This window comes from Aplidium turbinatum, chromosome 13 (genome assembly GCF_918807975.1).
Source record: "Aplidium turbinatum chromosome 13, kaAplTurb1.1, whole genome shotgun sequence".
Lineage (NCBI taxonomy): Eukaryota > Metazoa > Chordata > Ascidiacea > Aplousobranchia > Polyclinidae > Aplidium > Aplidium turbinatum.
Genome location: NC_137484.1, coordinates 7,343,018 through 7,354,409, shown reverse-complemented (window position 1 = coordinate 7,354,409; position 11,392 = coordinate 7,343,018).

Here is an 11,392-nt window from a genome sequence, read left to right as displayed (position 1 = left end):
AACAAGGCTAAGCTAAAACAAAGTTGAAATCAGAAACATAGTTTGACCACACTTCAGCAGAAAAACGTACGGCATATTACCAGACTTAGGCTAGGCCTACTTGGAAGTGAGGGTACGTTGATAAGCCTTCAACGCCTCTTTTGCTAGCGGGCTGTGTTCTGAGACAATTTTGTCCGTTGAGACATTGCAATTCTTGTGAACAGAACCAATGTGTGCTTTTGATGTTGAAGTATTGAATCTTCCAAACCAAAATTTACTTTTGTTTTGCTCAAAGCAAACTAAGCAAAAGGACATCAACGTTTTTTCATGTCCGCTTTTCGTTCTTTTTTTACTTACTCCTCCACAAATATCCTGTTTGGATCGCCGTTTAAGAATAAGTATTAAGTAGCCTACGTCTGAAAAATATGAAAATCATTAAATAACGACACCAGTTTGTCAATGGGTAGCCATCATAGGCGTAAATCCCGGAGAGAGGAGAATTATTTCCCCTAAAAGTTTGGCGGGGGGATGCAAATATTCCCCAAAATTTTCTCTTTGTCAGCAACGTCTTCACAATGATCTGAGACTGGTGAAAAACTTCAAGATACTAGGCCTATTCATGATACTGACTCAGTCTGTGTACAGTATCTATGCTGTAGGCCTAGGCTATAGGCCTACACATACACAGCCTAGCTAGCTCTATTATTACGACAGCATAATCAGTGACGATCGGTGAGGGAAAGCAAGGAAAGCAGTGCTTACCTGAGCGAAAACTATGCAAAATATAATGACTGAATTCTAGGTTTAACTTCTTATTATTTTTATCAAGTCTATTTTAACTTGAAAATTACTGTGTTCGTGACTAGAATTACTCGTAACTCTTGTGAGTATCTAAGTCCTCACCAAACCGCATTTCTTGCCTATAAATGCCAATTAACGCAAACGCTTTTGTCAGAAACCATCACTGAAGCTCCAGGGAAATCAACTTTCAAAAGTGCTTACCTTACATTGAAAAACGCCTTCGTTTTATCCAATCCTCAATCGTTTTGCAAAACGACACCAGCTGCTTAGCCAATCAGATGTGTTATCTGGTGTTATGGTTAAACTTGCTTTCCCAGTGACGTCAATGCGTATCTCATAGCGGCTGTTTTTGGTTTCAGGCGAAAGGAATACAGCCTCTACGCATGAGTGATTTTCGGGCTTGTAACTATAGGCTACTGAGTACGCTGAAAATAAAGCTGGTTCTCTTACCAAAAAAAACATAGATTCTACAATAAGACATGCAATTCCAAAGGGTACATTAACCAACCAGTACTGAAACAGCACAAGTGTTTTTTAAATTCTTTGGGTCAATAGACTGACATCACAAGTTCAGAGCAAACATACTTGTGTTCTTCAAGAATGGACTAGCTTAATTTATAGGCTAATTATTTGCTCTTTACTAGTGCACCAGTCCAATGCATGTTGTAAATGCTTACAGATGACATTGACAATAAGTTTTTGTGCTCAGTCTAAAAAAGCAGCCAACATTCTAGACTAGTCCCAGTTTGATTGATTGATTGAATCTTTATCCTCGGGCTGGGAAAGTCCGAAGATTTTGTTTTGGAAATGCTCTCAGAGCGCACCAAATTGGAAGTGTTTTTCAAAATTTTCTGGGGGAGGCCCCCCAGACCCCCCGCTGGAAGTGTTGCCTTCGGCAACACGCCTTCGGGCTTCGCCCGACGGTTACGCCCCTCGTGCCTACTAGCTTGCTGCAACATATTTCCAAGTTGCTTTCCCAATGGTTTAAGCCACCGAACGTCACTGAGCATAATAGGTTAGCATAGACTAGGCTATAAGTAACTTTTCTAAACCGGAAGGATACCACTAGCCTAAGCTTATCATGCCTAACTGTAGCCTACGTCGAAGCTCAGTGAGCTTTGTCATTGCTACTCAAGTTCAACTGTAAATCAACGGATTACCTGATTTTAACTAAAAGAATTGAGAACTAACTCACTCACTGCACTCACGTCCAATTCCCAAAATGGCCAAAATAGAAATCAAGCGACAGAAAGGCGAGAATGGGAAAGGGAGTGAGAGGGGGTTCCTGGTGGCGAGTGACGACGGAAACCAGCTGATCATCGTTATTCCAATCATTTTTAGAACTTTTGAAAGGGAATGTTAATAATATTTTCTTTAAAAGTGCTAAAAACAACAATTACCTTTTTAAGACAAAATATTTCCTTGTAAAATTGTTAAAAATCCTTAAAAAATCCTTCCGATCTTCATTTCCTTTTTTTATCCTTCGAAGCGTTGAAAAATCCCAATTTCGGGATAAAATCCTTCAAAGTGGAAGCACTGCGAGGGTGGGCAATTTTCGTTGTTACGTCACATAAGGTGAAACAATGGAACATAAATTGTTGATTTTCTCGATTCAACAAAAACTCACGAGTGGTTTTTGCATAAAACGATAGAATTGTTGCGATTATTTAGTTGCATTTTCGCGGCTGGCCGAAGCAATTTTGCGCGGCTAAGGTTGTGATTTTTAGTAAATTGCGCGGCTGCGCTTGTGATTTTTCGTGAATTGCGCGGCTGACACCGCGGCTGGAAATTGAAGTGCGCGGGGGATTTATCCCCCGCGCAGGCCAAACTTTCCAATGTGGGTGTTACTGTGTTACCGGTACCACATTCTCCAGAAGACAAGGCAAAAAGAATCACTTGGAAAAAGACATTCCACAATCCCTCACAAATTGAAAACGGCCAAACAAGGCCCAAAAAAAGCTAAAGGGCTAAACTAAAATTTAAGAAACCAACTGGTTTGAAATCAAAAAGAGCCATTGAACCAAAATTGGAGAGTTACCGGCTTTCTGGGTTCTGGCATGTCATTCTCAGCATCTGGTGTTTTTGTATCAGTGTTGCCAAGTTTTCGTTTTCTTTTGGTTTTAATAAATTAAAAAAATTTTAGGGTCATGAAATGCCAAAACATTACATTGGTAAAACTTCAAATTTTCAGAAAATTTATGCAAAAACCGCAAAAAATGGCTTAAAAACTGTCTTGAACTTAAAAAAAATAAAAAGTTGTGAAATATAAATATGTTTGGAGAGAATTGTAAAGTAGTTTGAACTTGCAATTGATTAGACAAATTTTAGCTTGATTTTTACTTTTCAGTGGCGTGTGAACTGAAAGGTTAAATAACATTTGGAAACACTGCTGTGTTTGACTTTCTTCAGCCCCAGAACAGATTGGATTACAGAAGTCGTTAGTCTGGCACTCTGGCTGGCGGCCTCTACTCTAGTCTGGCCTCAAGGTTGCCAACCTTGCGCTTTTCACGCCCAATTGGGCTGGTTTTCGTCCTGAGTTGCGGGATTTTTTTGAAGGTTGCGGTTTTTTGGGCTGGTTAAAAAAATTAAAAAAAGCCGAAATCGCTGATCGCAGTTTCCGCAATCATTTTAAAATTTTCCCCCTGAAAAGATCGAGAGAAAAAATAGCTCAAAACCGAAGTCCGCTGATCGCAGTTTCCGCAAACATTTTTCCGCAGTTTCCTCTAACTCTAACCATAGAGTAATCTATGGGTTAGAGCATAGTAACTAACTAACTCAACTAACTAACTCTAGCTCTAACCATATCCCCGTTCTAACCCTAACCTTCGCTGATCGCAGTTTCTGCAAAACTTTTTCCGCAGTTTCCGTTAACCCTTACCCTAATTTTAACCATAGAGTAATCTATGCTCTAACCCTAACCCTCGCTGATCGCAGTTTCCGCAAACATTTTTCCGCAGTTTCCGCAAACATTTTTCCGCAGTTTTCGCTAACCTTTACCCTAACCATAGAGTAATCTATGGTAGGCACTTTTTTTACATCACCCACTCGTCGAAGAGCGCCTGCTTTTCAATGTGAAATTGCTTCGTGTTTTGTTTAGTCACAATTTTCCTTATAAACTCCATTGATTGCAGTCATTAAGATCCTTCTTGCACTCAGTTCAGTTGCAGAAGAAACAATAGTATTAGCAGAGGGTGGGAATCGAACCCACGAAATCGAAATTACTACTCCTCTGCCCTAGCCCCTAACCATTAGGCAACGGTGGTTGTGGCAAAGCATTCAGTTAAATTTCTTTGTATCAAAATTTTTCGATCAGAATATCACGTGTCGAGTCACATGGCTGAAATCAGCTGAATCGCGGGTGAACATGTTACGCATGATTGCGTACCTCTTCGACGAGTGGGTAATGTTAAAGTGCCTACCGTAATCTATGCTCTAACCCAGTGGTTCCCAATTCGTTTTTGAGGCGACCCATTTTAAAAAAAAATTCAGTTCGGTAAAATCTTGCGACCCAAGCAAATTGTCGTAATATTTTAAAAGCCATACAAGATTGTGTTGCAAACAAACAGCACTACAAAAGCAGTAACTTTTTCCGAAAATAATAAGTTTATCCAATCACTAATGAGATAGCTTTGCTGGCTTGCTGTCAGTGAGTTTTTGAAATCGAGGCGTTATTTTGCTTAGGCATAGCCACATGTCGGCTTTAACTTCCAGCCGGTTTCGCTGTTCAGTTTTCAATACACACATGGCGCTAAATCCAGTCTTACAAAGCCAAGTTGTTGCAAATGGAATCTGTTTTTGAATCCCTAATTGTGAAACTGTGGGATACACTTTGTACATCGAAGCCCAAAAGTGGATGTTTGCAGAATCTTTGGGGTATTTGTCTTTGAAGGACGCAAAAGAAATACGGTTTGCTACTTCTGTCGTTATGTCCAACTGTTCTGCAACATGGATGGAAAGTTGAGGCAGATCTTTTCCAACAAATGGATCAATTATCCAATTATTTTGGTTATTAAGTGTTAGAGATTCTTTATAGTAGTGCACAAACTTTTTGGCAAACTGTTCCAGGTGTCTAATTATTATCGCTTGCTTAATATCAACTTCATTTCCACAGATATATTGCGTTAGCTGAGGAAATATATCGTACTCATCTCTGGTGACATAACTTTTCCAGAATAGGAGTTTTTTGTGTTAAGCAGAAACATTTGCGGCGCGATCAATCACCGTAAAACCGTTGCCTTGCATAGCCTACATAAATTTAGAGAATTCAGAGAGTCAAATATATCGGCAAGGTAAGCAACTTTTGCCTTGAAATCTTCTTGCAAAAACTTCTCGGCTAATCTCACACAGTTCTGTTGCCTCAGGAAGATAGCAATCTCCTCTCGCAAATTACAAACTCGCTTCAGGACACGACCTCGTGACAACTATCGCACTTCTGTGTGCAACAGCAATGCTTGTTAATAATCAGAATCCACAAAGACGAAAACAAATGCCGATTTAGTGGACTTGTTTTGATGAAGTTTGCACACTTCACATCATTCAACACTTCGTGCAGCTCTTGAGACAGCTTTTTTGCAGCAAAGGCCTCACTGTGGAGAAAGCAATTGGGGCTTGGGGCTTTGCTTGGATGCTTTCGCTTGGAGGCTGCACTTGGGGCTTTGTCTTTGATGCGTTTTACCACACCAGACTATGCGTGGTCCAACGTGTGGAAAACTTTGTCATAGTTTGTCCGACATAGTGTTCGTGACATATAGTGCACATTACAATATATGTCCCGTAACTTTGTCAAGTTATGTTTGAGACTGAAATTTTTGTTGGGTTTACATTTAATAATAATAATAACAATAATAAAAGCGAAAATTGTTAAAACGTCTTGCACTACGATCATGCTACAAAGCTTTCCGATGTCTCGACATAAAACGCTTCATGACTTGTGTTTATATTTTCCAGTTTTGTGATCAATCTCTTCACGTTTTAAATTTTTTTTATTGTTATTTTTTTCGCCCAAGATACAATATGTCTGAAAAACAAGCGACCCAAAAAAATTATCAGGCGACCCAACTTTGGGTCGCGACCCATGAGTTGGGAACACTGCTCTAACCCTCGCTGATCGCAGTTTCCGCAAACATTTTTCCGCAGCTTCCGCTAACCGCAGTTTCCGCTTACTCTAACCATAGAAATAGAATAGAATAGAAGCGTCATTCCCATTCACGCTCCACACACCGCGATGGCACCGCTCGAGTGCGCCCGCCGCCATTTTTGTTAGCACAACCAATTGTGAAAGCCTATTCAACTACGTGCTAATGAATGGTAAACTTTTCATTTAAAACTGACCAAAGTTGTGGCTAAAACCTTTAAAAATAACTTTTGTGATAGCATAGAGTGTGACAAGTGGTTCACAGCGTCGTTTTTATGGCGACCCGTGATCGATAGGTCGCGGGTTCAACTCTCAACCAGGTCATGTTGTTGCGTCCTTGGGAAAGGCGCTTAGCGATAATTTCCTCTGCTTGGTGGATTCTGACAAGCAGCAAATTCTTCAAAGACAATCACTTGTTGAAGAAAACAATATTCCTTCAACAACAAGTGGAACCTTCACTCTTGTCAATCTCGGTGACCGGGCCTGCGTCAGTGGTTCAACGCCTCTACAACTACAAGTATGCGAAACGGCCAGGATGAAGCTTTCCAATAGGCTTTCTCAGTCTGAGGATAAAGATTCAAATCAATCAATGTAAAGTCTGTTTTTATCTTTTAATCATGCATTATCTTCACAACGATGAAGAAACTATACACGGTTTATCATATCACATACAAAATCAATGATGTATAATTTCTTAGAGATGCATTGTTTACATACTGGTATATGAACATTTAGTAATGAACCAAGTAGGCTACAGTAACTACTCACAACTGTGGGCTTATGCTGGAATAACACAACTAAATAATTACACTCTCCAATTCCAACGTCAGAGATAGACTTTTACCAAGTAAATCCGATATTTTACACTGTGCATGTACTGTATGTGCAAACGCTGTATGGAATAAGCACAACTTAAAACAATATTTTCCATTCAGGATGAACTATTCTGGAAACTGGGTTAAGAGAAATGTCCTAAAATACCGTACCCCTTTATTACAGAAATATACTTTAGACAGCATATCTGCAAACGCATAGCATTATTAGATACTTATATTGTTTAAATATGATTCCATTTATTGCCTACGGGCAAGATGGTGCATACGTATCTTCACGTAAGAAGAGGCTACACGCTTAATGAGGATGAACACATGATTTGTGTTTGGTTCACAGTCAAACATATGGTCAGAAAGACAATCAAAGATAGATTTATTACCAATCTCTCCCAAAACAGTGGAGGAAATCGCATGTGTGAGTCCGGGTGCCTGTGGAAGATCGCCTCCTGTTATGTTCAGCAATCGTTGGAAGCATTTCTCTGCAGTTTCACACACTTTCACCACATCTGGAGTAGGTCTGACTAAACTACCTCTGTTCTTCTTTTCTAGGAAACTGCCATCGATAACCTCTCCAGTGGTCAAGGCAGTGAGACATTCCTCACAAGACACATACTTCCTGGTCATCTTTACAACATACCCAGAGATGTATCCAATTGCGGCGCATTTGTATGTTGAGAGAGCAGTTACATTGGGCATGTCAGAGTAGTCATGATCAATCCTTGCTGGACTCCGTGGTGACAGGTCATATTTACTCACCAAGAGTATGTCTTCATCTTGATAGGGAACATTTGAACTTGCAGAACTCGAAACGTGTAGAATGCTAGTTCTGTCTTGAGCTGAACAATTTCCTCCTATGCCCTGGATTTCGTGCCTCACAAGCATTTTTCTGTATGATGTTGAGAATTCCCGAGCTGTGGGATTGTTGTTACTCCCCAAGGAAGACCGCATGGCACAGAAAAAGAGTTCAAGATGATCCTGACTCATTTTGTAAGTAAGAAGATATTTTAGCTTGGGATGTTCTCCAGCAACAAGCCTATTATAGGCTACATATTCTCACAACTCTTGATCCCCGCCAAGAAGCCTATAATAGGAGTCTTCCTCGGAGTGCTGGACATGTTCCTGCCCCCGACATCTGTTAATGAGGCAATATATCTGAAGGCTTCTGTCAGAAATGGGTGCCAGAATTCATACCTTGCTGGCCTAAGGGTGTCTTGTATCCGCGAGCTAATGGATTGCGTGAGTTTAAGAGGTCAAATAACCGGTCTATTGTTCGGATGAACTTTATTGTTGCAGCGCTACCCTTAAATTGAGGAAGGCCTTGTTCTGCTAAGTAGGCTAATCGATTGCATCTGCAACACTGGTGCTCAGAGTCTGTGCAGCCAGATTTACTTTCATCTTTTGTTTTCGTCCAAATCTGTAAATTGATAAAGAAAAAAATACACTCTTTTAAGTACAAATGTAGGTGGTGGACAAATAATTCAAGGCAAATCAATCATATTCTGTAATTCCATGGTTTAGGCATGCATGTCAGTGCTTGTTTTTTTTTTCTTCTTTTGTTTTTCTCTGTCTCTTTCATTTAACATCAGCTAGCATAACATTGCTTTTGCAACCTTAATTTTAATTTTTCCTTGACCTTAACTGTTTATATAACATAGCTTAGCCTGACTTAACTTTGTCTTTAGTCACTGTTCACAACATCAAGTCACCAACACCACACAACCTGCAAGTTGCAAAATCACTGGAATATGACATGTAGAGCGACAATAAACAAGACAAAAAACTGCTGTTGTTAATATTAAATTTAAAAGAAAATCATGAAAATGTACAGGCAAAACTTCTAGTTTTTAATCATTCCATCTAGTTTCAAGATCTCACGTACACGAAAACGAATGAATGGGACCGATATAGCCTATCGACTATACACGCCAAAATTTTCGTAGCACAATTGCCCAAGTCAGATTCGGAGGTAAAAAGCCTGATTTAAGTACTTATTTGGTCACTTAAATACATTAAATAATATAGCTTACCTATGAAAAGTTTTTCCTGAGCCCTTTTTGAGGCGATTTGTGCAGTTAATAGCCGCACAATAAGGCATTTTGTAAACAATTTGTAGCACGTATATCAACTTGAGAAAGCTCCAGCGGTGAATACCATGTGCTAACAAAGATGGCGGCTAGCAAGTTGCGACGGTGCCATATAAAGCGCTCTATGACGCTTCTATTCTATTCTATTTCTATGACTCTAACTCTAACCATAGTGTAGACCGCAGTTTCCGCAAACATTTTTCCGCAGTTTCCGTTAACCATAGTTTCCGCTAACCCTAACCCTCGAGTTTGTTTCAAATTGTTTGGGGAAACTCCGATCAGCGACTTCGGCTTTTTTTAATCTTTTTTCTCGATCTTTTCAGGGTACGAACTGACTGTACGAATGGTTCAAGGTACGAACTAGGTTGCACCCGGTTTGAGTAATGTGTCTCAAAACAACATGAGCTTGCTAAAACTTTTTAAAAGAAGAGAATGTAGTCGAGATTTAAATGTACTGTAGTTAGGTTCAGGTAAGTTGTATAGAGTTCAGTTCAGTTCAGTTTATTTTTTGTTTTGTTGGCGAAAAAAAAGACACAAAAAGCAAAAACACAATAAACACAAATAATTCGCACAACAAGGATGGCAGCGAAAGACCAAAAGGTCACCAAAGTCAGCTGCCACCCAAACATTTAAACAAAAGACCCAAAATTAAGAACATGAACACATACGGTATATAATATATAGCACAATACCAGCACTTTAATTTGTAAAAATTAACAATGGAATTAACAATACATTAACAATGGAATAACACAGGGCAACATAAAAAACATTGTGTAGAGAAATAAGCGGATGATACGTTTCAGGAGTGATCATTGTACAAATTCTTTAATAAACATTTATATTTAAATTTAAAAACATTGTAAGACTTTTCTTTTATTTCTTTTGGTAGCCTACTTGATTCCATAGTTTCACTCCATTAAAACATAGCATCTTCTTACCAGAGTTTGACGTTGTAGAAGGCAAATATAAATCATTTTTTTGGTTCTGACGGCTTGAGAATGCTGTAAATTGCTGCTCTAGTGCAGTGGTTCTCAACTGCCGGTCCGCGGACCGGTGCCGGTCCGTGTAATTTTTTTGCCGGTCCGCAGGAGATCTTACTTTCTGCAAAGCTTATTTTAATACCGGTATGGAGTCATTAGCATATTGTAAAATTGTGATCGCATTGTGAAACATGCACAGCTGTAAAACTGATATATCTCCACGTAAAATTGTTTGATAATAAAGGTGAACTTTTTCTTGACCTAATTCTGTGCGGTTGATAATTTTTTTGTGACAAATTGTGTGCAGTTTTCAAAATTTTTTGAAATACAGAGATACATAACCAAATGGGGAATTTTGTCCTTGATTTTGAAAAATTTCAAAGTTGTTGGAGACGAAAAATTGGAATTAGATAAATTTGAAGTTCCGAGATAAAGTCAGGCCTGCAATGGAAATTTGCCAGAACCTGAGTTTGGGAAAGCAAAGATCTTTTTTCTTCAAAGACTATGCAGAAAATAGCGCTTCGGAATGGAATAAAGACAAGCCGATTTGCTGTGGAAAATGCTTGTGAAATGGAGTGGTGAAAAAAGTAAAAAGAGGTGCTGAGCATTGTGAGTCAACACTTGAAAGAGTTGGCTAACAATTTTGACAATCATTTTGCGTAACATGAAGATCCTCGACATGGAAACTTTTGGATAAACAATCCATGCATCGATGATGTCAACACATGCGACCTTAATCTTCATGAAAAAGAAAGTCTGATTGAATTACAATATGTTTCTACTTTGCAGTCCAAATTCGAAAAACATTGTCACACTTCTGGTTATCTCTTGCGAACGAATTCGTGCCTAACTTTCAATTAATCGATTTGATGGTAATTGTTTCAACTAGCTATTTACAAACAACAATTCTTTTTCATCTCTAGCTTTAATAAGGCAGTGGCTATTTGACCGGCTCCGGTCTTTGAATCTGAAACACTATTTGACCGGTCATGACGTCACTGCATAAGCACTTTTTTCTTTTTCTCTTTCAAAGCAAAAGACGAGAAGTGCCGACATAAGTTCTAAATTCAACACGTATTCTTCAACTCAGTTCGTGGCGCGTAGTGTTCGTCTCCGGCTGCCAATCTAGAGGGAATGAGTTCGGTACTATCCGGAAGCATTCTTTTTTCATTTTTTTTTAATCTAAATTTTGACCCGAAGCGCATTTATGTGGTCAATTTTTAATTTGAGTAGCCTACAGTCCAAATTAGTTAATAGTTCTCAAGTATAGTTCTCACGTTAGTTATATATACAATACTTCTTTTAAAAGAAATGGTAATGGTAAAACCATTTTTTAAAGAAGTATTGTATATAACTAACTTGAGAGAAAAATGTAGGGTCGTTCGGCAACACACGTTCACTTATGACGATCGGAAAATTACCAAGAGAAATTATCAAATTTCAGCAAATTAACAAAACTCTAACATTATTACTCACATTTGAAAAGACATAAAAAATGGGCTGTAGGCTACTCAAATTAAAAATTGACCACAAAAATGCGCTTCGGGCCAAAAATTAGATAAAAAAAAAGAATGCTTC